The 21,073-nt window shown below is 37.9% G+C and overlaps 1 long non-coding RNA gene across 1 annotated transcript in view; it reads left to right on the top strand.

Moving 5' to 3' along the window:
• LOC144333230 (uncharacterized) overlaps window positions 1-16,669 on the top strand; it is a 64,704-nt gene extending 48,035 nt beyond the window's left edge. The window contains exons 3-5 of the long non-coding RNA XR_013401740.1: window positions 6,560-6,630; window positions 14,598-14,674; window positions 16,382-16,669. This is a non-coding gene — a long non-coding RNA (uncharacterized LOC144333230). The remainder of the gene's footprint in view (window positions 1-6,559; window positions 6,631-14,597; window positions 14,675-16,381) is intronic.
• Window positions 16,670-21,073: the final 4,404 nt, after the last annotated feature.

The raw sequence follows: 21,073 nt of genomic DNA, 5'->3' as shown, positions 1-21,073 counted from the left end.
AGGCTACTCAGAAGGCTAGAAGCTCTCAAATGGGGATGAGCCCTTAATGTTCTACAAGGAGGTACCATTTTAGATGATGATTCTGATCCTTGCACATTTCTCTTCATAGGGCCATACAACAAACCGATTAAAGGCAAGGTCCCTGGAGCCAGGTTTGATATTTCAGTTTCATAATATACTCATAGTCTCAACTCCAAAGAGTGAGTGTGAGGATTAAGTGAGTTAATATAAGTAAAACACTTAGAACAATGTTTGAACATTATAATTACTCAATACATTTTATCTATTATTTATTATTACTAATTATGTACAGCATCCCTAAATATTCCTGGGAACTTTTAAGAATTGAGGTATAATTTACACACAAGAAATGTGTATCTAAGTGTACCATTCAATCAGTTTGATAAATGTGTATTAAGACACAGAATATTTCCATCACTCCTCTCTCCTCTATTCAGATAGCACCTCCCAAGAAGCAGCCAATGATGTAATTTTCATTGCAATAGATTAGTTTTCATCTCTTGTAGAATTTCATATAAATGGAAGTGTATGGTATGAACTTTTTTGTTTTTGACTTCTTTCCCTTGGCAGAAGATTTCTGAGATTTACCCATTCTGTTTTAGCAGTAGTTTGCTCCTTTTTTGAGTGAACAGTATTTCATGTGTGAATATACAAGGTTATAGACACGTTGGTTGTTTCCAGTTTGGGGCTATGATAAATAAAGCTACTATAATCATTCATTTACAAAAATTTTATAGACATGTTTTCTGTTGTCTTGTATAATTACCTAAGTGGGAAAATGTTGAGTCATAGGGTAGGCGCATGTGTAACTTTTAAAGTAACTGACAAATGGTTTTACAAACTGGTTGTGCCATTTTATATGTATAAAAATTCCAGTAAATTCAAATTTTCTTGACATTTGTGATTGTCAGTCTTTTAAATTTTAGCCAGTTTGGTGTTTATATAATGGTTTATCATTATGGTGTTAATTTCAATTCCCCTAATGACTAATGCTATTTAGCTCCTTAGTATGTGTTTATTGGCCATTTATTATATTTTTTGTATAGTGTATGTTCTAGTCTTTTGCCCATTTTTTAGACTGAATTTTCATCTTTTTTATCATGGTGTTGCAGGAGTTCTTCACACATGTTAACAAGTCCTTTGTCATATATATATGTGTTGCCCATAATTTCTCAAAATCTATGACTTGTCTATTTATTTGATGGCGTATTCCAGAGCCAAAGTTTTAAATTCTGATGAAGTCTTATTTATCAGTTTTTTCTCTTATGATTCAACTATGGGTTTTCTAAGAAATATTTGCCTGACACAAATTTGCAAAGATATATTTTTCTAAGTGTTTGTTCATTAGCTATATTTTTTAGGTTTTTACCTTTAGGAATATTATTCAATTTGAATTGATTCTTTTTGTGTATGATGTGAGGTAGGGGCAAAGTTTGTTTGTTTGTTTGTTTTTAATCCAGTATTCCAGCATATTTGTTGAAGAGATTTTCCTTTCCCCATTGTGGTGCTTTGGTGCTCTTGTTGAAAATCACTTGACTATATAAGTTGGGCCTCTTTGTAGACTCCTCATCCTATTTAATTGATCTATTTGTCCTTTTGCCAATATTATACTGTTTTAGATATAGTAGCTTTACGATAAATGCTGAAGCTGGGTAGCATAAATCCTTCCATTTTTTTTTTTCTTTTTGAAGATTGCCTTCATTATTCTTGGTCTTTTGTTTTTCCAGATAGTTTCAAATACATGTTTATGTTAGAAAATATTTTGATTTACAAAAAAATTGCAAAGAGAGTAAAAAGATTTCCCATGTACTCCGCACTTGGTTTTTTCTATTGCTAATATATTACATTAATGTGGTACATCTGTCACAACTAATAAATCAATATTGACACATTATTATTAAAGTTCATACTTTATTCAGATTTCCCTTTTCTTCCCTATGCCATTTTTCTCTTTCAAATACCATTCAGGATACCACATTGCATTGAGTTGTCATGTCTTCTTATGCTTCTCCAGACTGTGATAATTCAGTAGTCTTTCCTTATTTTTGATGACCTTGACTGTTTTGAGGGGTACAGGTCAGCTATTATGTGCATTGTCCCTCAATTGGGAGTTGTCTGATATTTTTCTCATTAGTAGGCTGGATTTATGGTTTGGGGGAAGAAAGATCACAGAGGTAAAGTGCCATTTTTATTGTATCATATGAAGGATGTATGCAATCAATATACTTATTATTGTTGATTATCATCTTAATCATCTGGCTAGGGTAGTATTAGTTTTTCCACAATAAATAATCAAGTTACTCTTCCCTTTCCCTTACTCTATACTGAAGAAAATCTCTATACACGGCCCATTCTTAAATGGTAGAAAGGTGGTGGATACTTCCTAAAAAGGGAGTATCTATGTAAACTGTTTAGAATTTTTCTGCACTGGAGATATTCTATTATTTCCTGCTTATTTACTTATGTATGTATGTATACACTTGTGTATATGTTCAGTCAACTACACAAATTGGTTGAAATTCTTCTGTTTGGGATATTTGTCTTTCTCCATTTATTTATTCAAACTTTTATTTACATCAGTATGGAGCCAACCATAATGATTTTATATTTCATGTTATAATTCAATGGCATACTATTAATTGCTCAGATTTTTTAAGCATTGGCTATTAAGAGGCCTTTCATATTGGTCCTGTATCCCTTTGGAATATTCCTAAAATTGTTTTTGAGCATTTTCTTTCTTTTTGGTAATAGAAGATGCTCCAGGTTGATATTGTATATTCCCTGCATCAGTCCTAAAATTAGTCATTTCTCTGAGAAGTTCTGGTTCCTTTTATTGGAGAATGGCACTGGAAACTGCGATCTGGGCACCAATGTGCTCATTGATTTAGAGTGTTATTGTTTCTAGGCCCTTTCAGCTCATAGTACAAGCAAATATTTGTGTGTACACTTATCTCTGTGTGTGTGTGTGTGTGTGTGTGTATGTCTTCAACCTTTTTGTGCTGCTATGATAACAGTGATTAGGTAATTTATAATGAACAAAATTGTATTAGCTCACAGCTCTGGAGGTTGGGAAGTCCAACATTAAGTTGACAGCATCTGGCAAAGACCTTTTTGCCACATCATAATGGGCAGAAGCCATCACATGATAGAAGGGTGAAGAGAAGGCAAGAGAGAGCAAGAGGGGATGAGCTCACTACTGTGATAAAGAACCCATTCCTATAATAACAGTGTTAGTCCATTCATGAGGGCAGAGCTCTTATGACCTAAACACCTCTTAAAGGCCCCATATCTTTGTACCATTAGAACGGCAGCTAAGTTTCAACATGAGTTTTAAAGGGGACAAATATTTAAACTATAGCATTATAAATATTCAATACACATGCTATTCAAACAAGAGTGTGTAAAAAAGAAAAAAAATTGGCAGTTCAACTGTACAGAATTTTGGGAATACAGTAGATTTTCAAAAGTAGTCAATGACATTGACCCGCTCCCATTTTATAGGCAAAAAAATGGAGATCAAGAAATGTAAAATAACTTGCCCAAAGTCACATGGCAAGTCATGATCAGGGTGGAACTGGGTGGAACCCAGGTTTCCTGACCTCTTGGCACAACTCCTTTCTCCACCCAGTGTTTCCTCTCTTTCTTTGCCTCTAGCACAACTTGGGACTATATTCTCTATGTCCTGGCTTTCAACAAAAGAGCAAAACAAATCCATGGCTTGACAATGTTCAGATTTATAAAAAGAGAAATGAGGAACATTGGTATATGTTTGAATTTCAAGACATTCCATTATTTTAGCCATCAAGCTTTATCACACCTGTATCTTTTGCTTAAATAAAGCCTCAGTTTCCCAGTGTGTTTGCCTGTCATCTAGAGCTATAAATCACACAATTTATGAAATATCATTGGACAGAAACAATTTTCATTGTGGAAAGTACCTAATATCTCATTAACTTTACTAAAACCCAAAATTACTGTTGTCAAGTTAAATAAACAACTTTTTTCAACCAAAATGTTTTCTCCATTGTAATTGCCATGTAGCTCATAATTCCTTTTGTAATCAGTCATGAAGAAAAAATTCTTATGAAAGTAAAATGCAAAGTATAAAAATAAAACTCTGTGATACTGACATAATTGTCAGAAACAAAACAATTTACCAATCAATAATTGAAATATATTAGGTGTTCATTGGGTAAAAAGTGTACATGTAGCTCTTAATATAAGATATACAAATTAATTCTTTCCTTAACCTGAGTAAGACAGGAGTTATGTGTGTATGTGGTGTATGTATTGTGTGTGTGTCGTTGATATAATAATTGCTTCCATTCCTTAAAAATCCATACTTATATTCTCTTTAAACACTTTGCTAGTGCATTTGGAGATTAGATCTTTAAGAAGGAATCTCTAATGTCAGTCCCCTCATGGAAATTGCTTCTTAGCATGATTTCAAAATTGATATAAACTTATATTTAAATAATGATAGGTCAGGCATGGTGACTGACCACCAGCACTTTGGGAGGCCAAGATGGGAGAACCTCTCAAGGCTAGGAGTTCAAGACCAGCCTGGGCAACATAGTGAAACCCATCTCTACAAAAAATAAAAAATTCAGCAGGTTATGTTTGTGTATTCCTATAGTGCCAGCTACATTGGAATCTGAGGTGAGAGGACAGCATGAGCCCAGATGATTGAGGGTACCGTGAGCTATGATTGCACCACTGCATACCAGCCTGGGTGACAAAGTAAGACTCTGTCTCAAATAATAATAATAATGAATGTTCAAAAATAATGTCCATGGTTTGTCTAGATGCAAAAAAATCCTAAAAATTTGTAAGGTCTTATCACAAGCACATATCTTCCTAACTGATTACAAAGTTCATCTATCTTAAGATCAGAAATTATAGTGATGTTCATTTTTTGGTTTTCAACACAACTGCTTATTTATTGATAATAGATGCTTATCAGTAGAAACTACATACATTAAAAGGAATATTTTGAAAGAGGTCAAATTTTAGTTTCAGAAAAATAAGAATGTTCATTAGAAAAAAATGTCTTCAAGGCACGAACAATGGGTAAGGAGGGTGATATTTGTCACTGAAATGATTGAAACTTTGGTGAAGAATGAAGTGTTAATAGAGGAATTATATTGTCATCTAGATTATTTAAAAGGAATGAAATAACATAAACAAGAAAAGGCAAGACTACACCACTTAAGAAAATAATACAACGAAGCGAAAGGAAACATTGTAGAAAGTGGTTATAAACAAGAATTTTTTTAGCACAGGCTTTGCCATAAAATAAATCTTGGGGAAGAAACCCAAGATCCACCATTTACTAGCTATGACCTTAAACCAATTCCTCAATTGCTGGAAGTCTCAGATTTTTCATCTGTAAAGAGAGTTCATAATAGTTAGTACTGAATGCTTTACTATGTGCTAGGCACCATTGCAATAATTTTTTTTATGTTTTAATTTTTTTTTTTTTAATTTTCTTTGAGACCGCAGTCTCGCTCTGCTACCCAGGATAGAGTGCAGTGGTGCCATCTCGGCACACTGCAACCTCCGCCTCCCGGGTTCAAACGATTCTCCTGCGTCAGCCTCCCGAGCAGCTGGGATTACAGCCGCACGCCACCACGCCTGGCAAATTTTTTTGTATTTTTAGTAGAGATGGGGTTTCACCGTGTTAGCCAGGATGGTCTTGATCTCCTGACCTTGTGATCCACCCGCCTCGGCCTCCCAAAGTGCTGGGATTACAGGCATGAGCCACCGCGCCCAGCCCATTCTAATCGTCTTTATGTGTTATCTTCCTTATCTTCCTTATGTTCCTTATCTTCCTTATCTTCCTTATGTTCCTTATCTTCCTTATCTTCCTTATGTTCCTTATGTGTTATCTTCCTTGTGTTCAACAAGTCAAGAATTTGGTTCTATTATTGCTGCCATTTTACACATAAGTATAGGCACAGAGATGTGAGGCACAAACATTTGCAGAAGATCATGCAGCTGCAGGTAGGGGAGCAAGATCAGAACTCAAACACTGGTTTGAATTCGTGATCTTCACCAGCATGTGACCTGACTACATCAGAGGCTTTTGTGAGAATTAAAATTTCAAACTATATGTAAAATATGAAGAACAGGTCCTGCCCTTAGTGAGCAGCTATCAAAGAATAAAACAAAGAAAACTGAAATTAAAGGAGACCCAATCCAAGTTTATTAACTTGTTGGGGAAAGGAAAACACACTAGTGAAGCCATTTATTGACTAGTTGTACCGAGGGACAAAATCCTGGTTAAGTGCTAGAAAACAGAAGAGGATGTGTGTGTGTGTGTGTGTGTGTGTGTGTGTGTGTGTGAGCTCATGGTGTTATTTTAAATAAAGATTGAACACAAGTGGCCGGCAAAGGAGGAGACAAGTTCATAAGTTTGAATGTGATTGGATAAAACAGGTCTCCATGTTCATCAATCAGGAGAATTTTTGGATGGAATTAGTAACAGCATGGCATCTTAAGTCACTCAAAATTCATGTTTTTTTTTTTTTTTTCCCAGCTTCAGTTTGTTAGAACCAGTTGGGATGCAACAGGATTTTCAGTTTTGCTGTCTTCCATGCATGAATGGCTGTGAGTTGAAAATTTCCTTTTATCCATTATGATTATCACAATAGTGATCACGATGCTAATTATGACCATGAATTTGCCACTGGATTGTAAACTGATTTTGAAATTATACTTGTGCAATCTCATTTTCACTCTGTTGGGCATAGGCTTCCAAATTGTTAGTGATTTATTTTAAAGCATGTGTATTTTGTGGATTTGGTCCTCATGCATTCTACAAAGAATAGTACCAGTCAGTGTTCAAAATATATGTCTTATAATTGTCAGAGTTGCAGACTTCACTAAGTTGCTTGAGATCACAGGGTTAGCTGCCTGGTGTAGAATGATGTTCTCAAGAAAAACATATTAATGTACCAACCTTATATTTACAATATAAAGGCGATTCTTCTATTATAACTCTACAATCACTCTAATAGCCTCATTTTTGAAAAAGAAGGGAAAACCAAAAATAAAGACATGAAGGAAAAATGAAAAGAAGAGAAAGAAAGAAAAGGAAGGAAGAAAGAGAAAAAAAGAAAAAGAAACCTAAACATGGGCATTAGTAGCATTAAGTACAAAGCAAAGGAACTACAAAGTAAATTCCCTTACTTTGGTGTAAGAACCCTAGCTGTACTCTGCAGAGGAAATGAAAGAAGTTTGAGAGACTGCCATAGGAGCCAGAAGTTGAGAATCAATTCTGACCACATGAGAATTCCATATGGTGACTGCTAAGTGGATGGAAGAACTCAAGACCTGAGATGTTGTCTGAAGAATCATTTATGACAGTAACTGACTTGCACGCCAGGGAGAAGTATCTACCTGTTGATAGTTTTCTGTCTCAACATATGCCCCAGTACCTCCAACTGAAAAGCAAATTAGCCACCACCAGAAGTTCTAAAACTTTTTGCTGCTCTCAGTTTCCTTTATACTCCTAAAAATTATTGAGAACCCCCAAAGCGTGTCATATCTAGCAGCGTTTACCATACTAGAAACTTAATGGGGAATTTAAAAATATTTAATTAATTAAAAATAATAATACAACCATTACATATTAACACAAATATCTGTATTTTAAAAGTTATGGTTTCCAAGAACAAACCAAAAATTTAGAGAGCAATGAGGATTGTTCTGCAAATTTCTTTAATGTCTGGCTTGATTGATGACAACGAGATTCCCATATCTGTTTTGCATTCATTCTATTGTAATCTGTTGTCTTGGTTGAGATACGTGAAGAAAATCCAGCCTCGCACAGATGTGTAGTTGGAAAAGAGAGGGGTATTTTCTTGCTCTTTTAGATAATTGTGGATATTTTTCTTTGATGTTACACCAAAAATGGATAGATGGTCATTGCTTGAAGATTAGTTGCAATTTGGACTCTAAAACCTTATCAAATAAGCGTTTGGTGTCTGGTTACATTAAAACACTGTATCCTTTTCTAAAGCATGATTTTGTTACATCATGCATTAATTATCTCTAAGTTATTGATTCACTGAATTTATTGAGATCTTCCAAATGATGAGCCATTTCCCTATATGATATCAAAAAATTGTATTCATTACTATCTAACCTATGTTGTCAGAAAAGACTGTAAGTCCTAGAAAGTTCATGGTTCAGGTGTAGATTTTTCAAAATTCTCATTTTCAGTTGTGTATCAGTCAGGGTTCTCCAGAGATACAGAATCAGTAGAATGCATGGAAGAGGGTTTATTAGGGGGAATTTGCTCAAAGGATCACAGAAGCAAAGTCCCTTCATAGGCCATCTGCAAGGCTGGAGAAGCACAGAAGCTGGTAGCGTGGCTCAAGCTAGTAGTATGGTTCAGTCCAAATCCAGGAGCCTTAGCACCAGGAAAGTTAACAGTGCAGCCCCTACTCAGGCCCTAGAGCCCCCATGAAGCTGCTCGAGTAAGTCCCACAGTTCAAAAGCCAAAGAACCTGAAGTCTTATGTCCAAAGGCAGAAGGAGAAAAAGTGTCCTCCTCAGGAAGAGAGGCAGAGAGTAGAGAGAGCATGAGGATCCCTCTTTTTCTGCCTGCTTTTTCTGCTCCTAGCCCTTTGGAAGCGCCAGTCAGCACTGATGACAGGTCTTCCTCTCTCAGTCCACTGACTCACATGCCAATCGCCTCTGGATACACTCTCTCAAACGCCCAATCATGATGCTTCATCTAGGCGTCCCTCAATCCAGTCAAATTGACACCTATATTAACCATTACAACTCAAAAGCACCATTTTTACCTCTGACAGCAAATACCATTAGTTGTTTTCCGTAAAGTGCTGGCTAACTTTATTCATTTTCAAGAAAAGTCTCCCAAATCCCCATATAAATCTGGGCAACTAAATAAATGGCATTCAGAGGAAACTACTTTTTTCTTATGTTTGGTGACATATGTAAGCAACATTTTACCTGCTCATAATTTAAGCCAGATTTGTTTCAGCCTGGTGTCAATGTCCCCATAAAAATTCACATGAGGTTCTTGTTACAAACAGCTCTCAAAGTTGAACAACAACGAAATCCTCACACAACCTTCTCCCCAACTTGTAAAATGTGGATCCACTGTTATTATTTACCATTATTACCATATTACCATTATTTACCATTATCCACCAGTAATGGTGATGAAGATGGTAGCTACTATCCTGTTAAGCGTTTATTACATGTGCAGTCTCATTTAGTCCTTGCATCTACTCTGTCGGGATGATATTATTATTGTCATCATCTTCATCCCAATTTTTGAGAGCAGGAAACAGGAGACTAAGAGAAGTTAAATAACTTGCAAAATATCAAATATGTGGTGGAACCAGAAGTCAAGGTTCTGCGCCTCTGACTGCAGAGTCAGAGCTCTTGCATCGTAGACTATACTGCCTCTTAGGGGTTGGGGTAAGCTTACCTCACCCACGTCCTGCCAAAGGGACAAGCATAGTTCACACAGATAATTTTAATATTGAGTCCATTTATATATATATAAAATAGATTTATTCTCAAAAGAAATAAAGCTGTCCTCTTCATTCACAAGCATTAATTTGGTAAATATCTGGTTGATTTCAGCAGTGCTGTGTGTGCTGTCTGGCCAGGCTCCCTCTTTAAATTAGCCCAGGGGTTGGCGATTTAAACAGAGGTGACTCTCAAAAGTTTGTCATTTATCTTAATGTGTTAGAAAAAATGTTCCACCTAGAAGTACATCAAGAATCATGTAGTAAATGGCTCTTTTAATGGACACAAAAATGACCCCAAGAAGTTCCTTACCTTTGGGAGTTTAACAGGGAGACCAGGCACACATACAATTGGGATAAGAGCCTTCTCACTGAGCTTAGCCCCTACCAGAGACTCTGGACTCCAATCTCCCGTGACATCACAAGTGAGAAAAGTGGGGTTCAGAAGTCAAAAAGACTGGGTTTCAATCTTGACATTCTCACTTACTTTAACTTGGTGAATGAGGGCAATGTTATTGAATATCTCAGATGTTCAGTTTCCTTCAGGTAAAATGGCAATTATATATTTACCCCAAAATAGAGTTGCCAGATGAAAATATAGGGGATCCAATTAAATTTGAATTTTGTATAAGCATTAAATGTTTTTAAAAATATAAGTATGTCCCAAATACTGCATGGGGCATATTTACACCAAAATTACTAAATGAGGCCACAATGTTAAAATAAATATTTTGTTATCTAAAATTAAAATTTAATTGAGTATCCTGTGTTTTGTCTCCACCTCAAGGGCTATTATGATGTCGAGATAACAACTATCAAGCCTAGCCCACTTCTTGGTACATAATAGATAGACAACAGATGTTAGTCTCCTTCCTCCTGTCGAAAAAACTTTGCCATCAATTATTCCTTCCTGGGCCAGCTTCTTCATCTCTCCTCTCTAGAGTTATCTCTTCTGTGACTACAAATATTCAAGTATCTCATATCTGTTAAATTTAACACGCACAAAAATAAAAAAATCTAACATGTCTGCCATTTAGCATTCTTTTTCTCCCAATGCTTTCATTCCCAAATTTACTAAAAGTCTTTCTCACTGAGCTCCAATACCTCTTTGCCTTCTGCTCTATCATTGTTCACTTCACAAATGATTGAGGAGCACCTGCCATTTGCCACACACAGTGACTGGAACTGGGGACACACTGTGAGTGAAAACTGACACTATCCCACCTTCCTGGTGTTCACCATCTTCTTGAAATGTGACTTCTGACTCATCGTTCTATTGATATCTTTCCTTCAAAAGTCACCACGGCTCACCTAACTCCTCATTTTTCTCTTAACTGCCCTTCTACAGAAACACATAAATCCCCTTTCTCTCTCCCTTGGGACACCACGACTTTTTGAGTCTTTTTCCTTCCCTAACCACCTACCCCAAGCCAATTCCTCTCTAATCTTTCTCTCTCAACAAAGAACTTGTTCAAGCTAAAAACCCAGACACTCTTGATTCCCTCTCTCCTCTTTCACCTCATCTACCAGCAGGTCCTGTTGACTCTACATCTAAAATATACACCCAAACTGTCCGTGTTCCTTCATTGCCGTGGTTACTGCTTTGCCTTAAGAGCCTTCCACCTCCCACAGAACACTTACAGCCTCCTGACAGGGCTCTTTTCATCACACAGCCACAAGCTTGAACTTTTAAAAAAGCAAACCTGATCATCTCGCTCCCACACCACAATAAAACAAAACAAATAAACAAACCAGAAGACTCCAATGTCTTTCCATTGCACTCAGAATAAGATCCATACTGGCTTCCCAGTCAACACCGCCCTTCATTATCTGTATCCCGCCTGCTCTCTGCCCTCACCCCGTCTCTCTCCACTTGTTCATCACCTTCAAACCTGGAACCCTCTGCCAGATCCTCGCAGCGAGGGCTTCCACCATCAATCGGGTCTCAGCTCAGACATCCCTGGCACAGGGAGGCTGCCCCCACTCTCTTTACAACACTCACATCATTCACTCAGTCATTGATGGTTCATCATCTGTCTTCCTCATTAGAAGGGAAGCCATCCAGGAGCAAAGACCTTGTCTTGCATATTCACCGGGAGATTCCAGGTGACTGGAACAGTGGCTGGAAAATGGTAGATGTTCAATAGATATTTGCTGATGAATGAATGAATCAGTGAATGAATGAAAGAAGCAGATGAAGAGCAGGAGGAAGTGATTAGGAACAAAGCCCCTGTGTTGGTAAATCTATGTTAAACTTCATAGCTGAGTCAAAGAAGACAAAAACTAAATTATAAAGGCATTGGAAAATCTCTTGCTTTAAAAGCATTTTCTTGCCTCTTTCTAAACATTTCAGAGAGAAAGTGTCCCCTGAGCTCCCTCCCATACCTGTTCTGTAATAAGTTTACATCAAACACAAAGATTAAGGAGGAAGAGGGTGGGGAGAATGCTCTCCTCCTCAGCAAACTTAGGGTGCCTCTTCTCTGTGCACAGGACTCTTCCCCCAGGGAAGGGGTAGCATGTTTGTTCTTCTTAAGGCTTCTCAGACCCACAGCTCATCACCTTTCTTCCAAATGATGGCATCCAGCAGGGTTTCTGCTTGGTTCCTAACTACTCTTTTCCTGTCTATTCTGACATAAGGCAGAAATAGAGGGAGGGAAGAAAAAAAGGAAGGAAAGAGGAAGAGAGGGAGAGAGAGGGAGGTCATAAGAAGCTGAACTTGCTTCTCCAGGCATCACAGACTGCACTAGGTGATGCTGGACATTGAAAACACACAGGGACAAGGACCCACACACGTACACACACACGACTCATGGGGACCCGGGAATCTGTGACCATGGTTCCCATGGCAATGAGGAGTGGAAGATTTTCAAGTGTTTGTGCAGCAACTGCTACTTCTGATTTTCTTAGTGAGGGTGGCTGGCAGTGAGGAGGTCCAGGAGCTCCTAGGCTCCTATGTACTGTGCTGATGGAGGGCCTCACTGGCTCCCAATACACATGGAATTGAGAGAAAACAAAGTCAAGTAGAACATAAGGATTGCAAAAAAGAAGAGCCATATCCTGCCCCACCACTGGTCCTAATCCCAGGAAGCCACCATTCTCATCTTTTAGCTCTTTATTTTTTCCTTCAGATATTTGCCTCCAGGTTTCTAGATAATATGATTATATTAAAATTTCCTGATTTTTCAATTATAGACATTATTAACTTCCTACTAAAAAGCATAAGACTTAATCTCTTTTAAGTGAGTATTATCCCCATCACCATACAACTACTGTGCCCTAATGCACAAACATAAATGCACACACAGCCACTCTTTCCATACTTTGAGTTCTCTTACAATTTTTGATTAAATCAGTACTTAGTGTTCAATTTTTATGACCTGGTAATTATGGGTTACAGGTGAGCCACACACTGAACTGAATCAACTTTATCCACATCAGACTAGCAAAAGTTAAACAATCTGATGCTATTGAATTTTGGTGAGGATGTAGAATAGTGGGGGCCTAATTGCTGGTGTGACTATGAATTGCCACACCCGTTCTGAAGAGCAATTTCTCTGCACATGGTACCTCAGCAACTCCAATTATAGGTATGTACCTTAGAGAAGCTCTCATCTACATGCACATAGACACTATACACTCCTGTAGCATAGTTTGTAATAGCAAAAATGTGGAAATAACCCAGATGACTCATGGGAGAATGGATGAACAAATTCAAGACATGAAACCTTGTACAAGACTTAAGCTTAATGAATTTAAGTTACATATATCAACATAGGTAAATCTCAAAAACCTAATGTTGATTAGGAAAGAAAGCTACACAATTATAAATAGAATGATAATATTTATTCAAAGTTTGAAAATAAGTCAAATAATGCCATTTATTATTTATAGTATTATACTTTCAAAGTAATAATTATACAATGTACATAGGATAGGAATGATAAATACCAAATTTGGGATCAAGGTTACTTCTAAGGAGGGAGGAGAAATAGAAAGTAGTAAAATATTTCAAATGTGCCTATAATTTGTGGGTTTTTTTTTTTTTTTTTGAGATGGAGTCTCACTCTGTTGCCCAGGCTGGAGTGCAGTCATGCAATTTCAGCTCACTGCAACCTCCATCTCCTGAGTTCAAGTGATTCTCCTGCCTCAGCCACTTGAGTAGCTGGGATTACAGGCGTGCACCACCATGTCTGGCTCTTTTGTAATTTTTTTTTTTTTTTTTTAAATAGAGATGGGGTTTTACCATGTTGGCCAAGCTGGTCTCAAACTCCTGACCTCAGGTGACCTGCCTGCCTAAGCCTCCGAAAGTGCTGAGATTACAGGTGTGAGCCACCACTCTCGGCCTATAATTTGTTTTAAGGAGATGAATATGGTACAGTGTCAAGGTTTGATAGAGCTGGGTGGTGGAAACAGGCATTCATTATGTTTTCTCTATGCTTTATGTTACGGATTATATATAAAAATAATTGTAAAGTAAGAAAAAGAAAAGCTTCCATTGCAAATGTTGCCTCTTGAGAGGAGTCTGGTAAGGAAATCCTATTCCAATCTTACAGCTTGAATTTAACATAGGAGTAAAGTTATATTCACTTGTGGAAGTGCATCTAACATTTGTTTTGTTGTTATTTTTCTTTGGCCTGAATTATAAAACTAAAGGCTTCTAAAATTGTTCAGTGGCCAGATGCTTTGTCTAGAATCAGCAGATCAATTTGAGGGGAGTGGTGAACACTAGGATTTGTCATAAACTTGTGTGTGTGTGTGTGCACACATGTGTGTGTACTTGTGTCTGTGTGCATTGCTCTGAGAAGAGGATCCATTGCTCCCATCCAGTTTTCAAAGGTCTGCTGTGGAACAAACTACTCCAAAATCTAGTAGAATTAATCAACAAGGATTTAATTAGGCTCACAACACTGAGTCTGGAATTCGAACAGGGCACAGAGGGAATGACTTGTGTCTGCCCAGTGATGATTGGGATCTCAGCTTGTATGGCTCAAATAGCTGCATGTGCCCAGGGCCTTGGTTTTGGCTGTTGACTTGTGTCTTCAACTTTTCTCCTTGTTGAGTCTGTTAGGCTGGAATGACCAAGATGGTTTTTTCACTCGTTCTTGGAACCTGGACTATGATGGCTACAGCAGCTAAAGATGCCAGGTATCTATCCCAACATAGCCACTCCACATGGCTAGCTTGAGCTTCCTCATAGTATGGCAGTCTCAGGGTAGTTGGACTTCTTACATAGTGTTTGGCTTCCCCCAGAATGAGTGTTCTAAGGGACCAGAGTTGCAGGTTCCTTAAGACATGTGTCTAGAAACTAATATAATGAAACTCCTGTCATGTTCTGTTGGTCAAAGCAGTCACAGAGGCTGCTTGGATTCAATGGATGGAAACACAGACCTCATCTCTCTATTAGGGGAATATCTAAGTGTTTGTGGCCACAGGGTATCTTCTACAGGGCCCATGGCCCTTCAGACATTAAGAACGTTTGATCTAACAAGTGTCAACCCTAAATAATGAGATTTAGAAAATATGATTAAGTATAGAGTTTATTTGAGGGCAAAGCTTGAGGACATCCACCTGGAAAACACACACTCCAAAGGAATGTAGTCAGTGATCCAAAGTGGAGAAGTTAAGCTTCTTTTTTTTTTTTTTTTTTTTTTTTTTTTCTGAGACAAAGTCTTACTCTGTCACCCAGGCTGGAGAGTGGTGGTGCGATCTTGGCTCACTGCAACCTCTGCCTCCCGGGTTCAAGCAATCCTCCCCACTCAGCCTCCCAAGTAGCTGGGATTACAGGCATGTGCCACCATGCCTGGCTAATTTTTGTATTTTTAGTAGAGACGATGTTTCACCATGTTGGCCAGGATGGTCTCGAAATCCTGACCTCAAGTGATTCACCCTCCTTGGCCTCCCAAAGTGCTGGGATTACAGGTGTGAGCCACCACACCCAGCCGAAGTTAAGATTTTACATGACAGAGACAGATAAGTTTAGCAGGGTTACAACATTTTCCATACAAGGTTAATACATACATTACAGTGAATTGATGTGTTACAGCTTGCTATAGCCCAGGAAGATTGCTTTAACATTTTATAAGGAGGGATAATGATCTCAAGGGGTCCTATCTCTGGCAACATCTTTTAGTCTTTTCTCATTATTACGTGAAAAAACAAAGCTTCACCTGCACACTACATGACTTGGACCACATAGCCACGTTCCTCTCAAGGCTCAAAATAGCTTTAAGTTCCAACACCTATATTTAATTTCACATAACATAACTGGTTCGTGGTACAAAGGGGAGCCAGGCCTTGGCAGCAGATGTGCTAGGAGGTCTCCTGAGACTTGTTCTTTGTTCCTCTGTGGTAGGTGGGGATGCACACAGGTTAATGATATAGTCTCTGGAGTCATACAAACTTGGGTCTAAATTCCAACTTCATCCCTTATTAGCTGTTTCACTTTGGGCTGGTTATTCTTTGGACCTCAGTTTCTTCTTATATAAAATGAAAATAGTAATGGCCCCTATCTCATAGAGTTGTTGTGAGGCTTGGCAGGTGCGTATTTAGTGCTTAAGAAACATTAATTTTTGTTGGCCTGAAACTCCCCATATAAACTTTAAAAAATTAGTCAAAATTAATCAGGAAACAGGGAGAGGGAGAAACCAACATAAACTCAGCCTGTAGCACATTCAGTATTAATTGTGAAGTTAGCTCAGTCTCTGACCTGCTTCCTCATAGTTGTTTGTTATCTGCTGTCCTAGAATCATGTAGACCCTGTTATAAGATTATACTTTCCCTTAACTCCTCTGTAGAAAAGAACTTGAACATTATGAAACATTAAGAAGCTTTGCCTTTGAGATAGTCCTTCAGGTTCTGCATACTGATGAAACTACTACATCAGCAGGTCCAAGGGACCCCACTGACTCAACTGGTCTGAGGGACCTCATGAGAAGCCTACTCACCAAAGAATGCGGTTTCTAAATCCTGAACAGTTCACCCCCCTTGCCCTGACCAATTAACAACACTAATTCTCCAGTCCCTTGCCCTCCATGATCCTCTTAAAAACCCTAGCCCAGAATTCCTCAGGAAGATGCATTTGAGGGTCTCCTTCCAACTCCTCACTCAGCACCCTGTGGTCATTAAACTTTCTCTGCTGCATCGCTGCTGTCTCAGTGTAATGAGTCTGTTATTTTGCAGTGGGCATACAAACCTCTTGGTCTTATATCAGGCAAGTCTCCCTGTCACATATTTTCATGACATTCTGAACTTGCCATTTGTAGCATTATCACAATTGTAATCAATTATACTCTAACCACTGTGTTTTATCTGCCTCCCTCATCAGACTGTAAGCACTTTGAGGGCAGGAATCATATCTATCTCGTTCTTGGCTTTATATCTAAGGCCCAGTAGAATGCCATACACAGGATACATATTGAATAAATAAATGAATGAATGCTTTCATGTATGGAGATTTTCTGGGTGTAAGAGCTAAATGTTTTTAAAAGCACAGAATTTGAAACTATTAGTTATGGGGTTTCTATGCTACACGTCAGCAGAATCAGTCCTCCTATAGAACTTCTGCTGGCTTATTATGAAGAAGGTTAAGTAGGATTATTCAGAGAATAAAAGAGACAGTAACCTTCTTTGAGAAAAGCCTGGCTCAACAGTGACAGGATAAAGTGGAAAGAAATGAATGTAGGCATCTGTGGGTTGCAAAGTCACAAGACCAGAGGAGACATGACTACAATGATGACATTAAAATAGTTTTGGACTGAACCAAAGGGAAGGGTCCACAGTCAGTTATCACATCCTTCTGTTGTCAATAAGGTAAAGCACCACAAGTTAGGAGGCAGGTACAAAGAAGATGCAAGGAGAAAGTGGAAAGCAAGAGAGATTTATAGATGGTTTTCTAGAAAGTAAAATGGGCAATGCAGTTATTCCAATTGGTTGAGAAGAAAGAGAGGAGAGACATCCTCAACCTCATGTAAGCCAAGAGTAGGTCCTCTGGCTCATGGGTTTTAGGGCACTATTGGTTCTTTGTGGTAAAACATGTGCCTGACATGAGCTTGGATCAAATTGATGGTGGACTCCTTGTCTTCGTTTCACACACTGGGATTTACAAAGAGCCAATTGAGCACCAGGCTATTAGACAATCTGCAAGGATCACACACCCAGACAGGAAGGAGATCAGGATGTCATGACTTGTCTCAGCTTTTTACCACTCAATAGTCTGTCTTCACATCAAGGAGAAAAAAGGCATAGGGAATTTTTTTAAATACAAAAAAGACTCGTTTTTTTTTTTTTAAGTTAAACTTTTTCATCTGACAAGGCAGAGAATAAATCAATCACAGAAAAGTAAAGTTCAAAAGAGAGAGGGCCTTGTAATTACTGCCATTAAAAGCTTAAGAGTCTGCATGTCACATGGCTGCTATTTATGGATTTAATAGGGGAAGAAAATCTCAGTATGTGCTTAAATTTCTAATATGCTTCAGTTTTTCTTACCATTAACAATCTATAGGCAAAAATGCATATGCTCAACTTCTTTCATGAAAATAGGTGACTAAAGTAGTTCTTTGAATATAACATGTTACTGATCATCATCAACTGATCTTCCTGTGTGGTTTGTGGAATTCTAATAGACTTAATTACTGGTGTCATTAATTCTGATAGGCTTAATGACTGGTGTCTCTAGCATTAACAACAAAGTGCCTCATTGCTTTGCAGTCAGACCAGAAGTACCTGCCAAGGAGCTCCACAATAGGAGGAACTAGGAGGGTTTGAGAAGGCTGTAAAGAAAATATAGGTCATTGCTGGATTATATAGTAATTTTATTTTTAGTTTTTTAAAGAAACACCATGCTGTTTTTCAAAATGGCTGTACTAATTTATTATATCATCAACAGTGTACAAGTGTTTCCTTTTCTCCATATCCTCACCAACACCACCGTTCATCTTTTTGATAATAGCCATCCTAACAGATGTGAGGTGATATCTCGTTGTGGTTTAAATTTGTATTTCTCTTAGAGATTTTGAGTATTTTTTTCATGTATCTGTTGCCTTCCTTGGGGAAATAGCTATGATCTCATTTATATCCAGAATCTAAAAATTTCAAACTCATAAAAGCAGAAAGTAGAATGGTGGTTACCAGAGGCTACTGGAGGGGGGTTGTGGATGGGAAACGGGAGGTGTTGATGAATGGGTCTGTATTAGTTTATTTTCCCATTGCTGATAAAGACATACCTCAGACTGGGCAATTTACAAAAGAAAGAGGTTTATTGGACAATAAAGACATACCTCAGACTGGGCAATTTACAAAAGAAAGAGGCTTATTGGACTTACAGTTCCATATTGCTAGAGAGGCCTCACAATCGTGGTGGAAGGCATGTCCCACATGGCGGCAGACAAGGAAAGATAGCTTGTGCAGGAAAACTCCCATTTTTAAAGCCATCAGATCTCATAAGATCCATTCACTATCATGAGAACAGCACAGGGAAGACTCACCCCCATGGTTAAATCATCTCCCCCAGGTCCCCCCCGTAATACATGTGAATTATGGGAGCTACAAGATGAGACTTGGGTGGGGACACAGAGCCAAACCATATCAGGGTCCAAAGTTTCAGTTAGATAGGAGAAATGTTCTGGTGTTCTATTGCACAGCATGATGACTACAGTTAATAATAGTATATTGTCTATTTCAAAATAGCTAAAAGAGAGGATTTTTAATGTTCTTACCCCAAGAAAATGATAAGCATTTGAGGTGATAGGTATGCTAATTAACCTGATTTGATTATTCCTAAATGTGTACATCTATCAATACATGACACTGTTCTCCAGAAATATATACAATTATTATTTGTCAACTAAAATATAACTTTATAAAATAGATAAAAAGATAAAATTTAATTTAATTAAAAAAGAAAATATAGGTAAGATTATGGGAGAATGAAAAGGCCTGGGAGTGGGGAAAAAGAGCTTAGGGCAAGGGTTGTGTGATATTGTCTCACTGGTATGTCTTCAGCTATAAAATTTATGGATGTGATTGTGGCATGTGGCAAACACAAGAGTTTTCATTCTGTGGTCATTTGCCTAAAACCAAATAACACAAGATACAAGATGGGTCTCTGAAAGATATGATTACACTTAATCTTTATGATTAATTACCACCAAAATAGGCCTTGGGAAAATAGCCACCTGTTGGGAGCCAGCATCACCAGTCTGGGTAGTCTTGGGGTATCATCGTTACCCACCTCACATAATCTCAGATCACTGCTCCTGTCAATGGGACCAGCTCTAAATGTTCTTTTTCACTGCTTCGCTCTTTCTTCTCTCTCCTCAGGCTGTGTGTGACCCAGCTTTTACCAACATCTGTAGACCCAGAGAAAGCTCACTGGCAACCACACTGAGGAGATTGTGCACTCTAGAGTTAACAGGTTTTTTAAAAATATATTTTTTGATTTCAGGAGCTTTGTGGGTACAAGTAGTTTTTGATTATGTGAGTGAATCTTATAGTAGTGAAGTCTGAGATTTTAATGTTTTCGTCCCTCGAATAGTGTACATTGTACTCCAAATGTCATTTTTTAATCATTTTCCCCCTTCCCACCTCCCCCTTTTGAGTTGCAATAGTCCATTATAACACTCTGTATCCCTTTGTGTACCGACAGCTTAGCTCCCACTTATAAGTGAGAACATGGTATTTGGTTTTCCATTCCTGAGTTACTTCACTTAGAATAATAGCCTACAGCTCCATCCAAGTTGCTGCAAAAAACATTATTTCATTCTCTTTTGTGGCTGAGTAGTGTATAGGTACTGAGTAGTGTATATGTAGTAGTGTATATTCCATGGTGTATATATACCACATTTTCTTTATCTACTCATAGGTTGATGGGCACTTAGGTTGGTTTTATATCTTGACAATTGTGAATTGTGCTGCAATAATTATACATGTGCAGGTATCTTTTTGATATAATTACTCGTTTTCCTTTGGGTAGATCCCCAGTAGTGGGATTTCTGGATCAAATGGTAGATCTACTTTTAGTTCTTTAAGAAATCTTTTTTCATAGATGTTGCATTAATTTCCTTCTATTCCTACCAGCAGTGTATAAGAGTTCCTTTTTCCCCATGTCCATGCCAACGTCTATTGTTTCTTTGACTTTTTAATTATGACCATTCTTGCAGGAGTAAGGTGGTATCTGATTGTGGTTTTAATCTGCATTTCCCTCATGATTAGTGATGTTGTGCATTTTTTCATATGTTTGTTGGCTATTTGTATATCTTCTTTTGAGAAATGTCTGTTCATGTCATTTGCCCACTTTTGGATGGGATTATTTGTTTTTTCTTGCTAACTTGTTTGAGTTCCTTGTAGATTCTGGATATCAGTCCTTTGTTGGATGTGTCATTTGAAAATATTTTCTACCAATCTGTGGGTTGTCTGTTTACTCTGATGACTATTCCTTTAGAGCTGACAGTTTTAGAGGGAGCTCATAAAGACGGTCAAACAGTCACTGAATCTGTCACCAAAAATCACCAATCAACAAGCGGCATGATTAACATGAAGAAACCATGG

This window comes from Macaca mulatta, chromosome 11 (genome assembly GCF_049350105.2).
Source record: "Macaca mulatta isolate MMU2019108-1 chromosome 11, T2T-MMU8v2.0, whole genome shotgun sequence".
Lineage (NCBI taxonomy): Eukaryota > Metazoa > Chordata > Mammalia > Primates > Cercopithecidae > Macaca > Macaca mulatta.
This window is presented reverse-complemented; position numbering and strand designations above follow the sequence as displayed.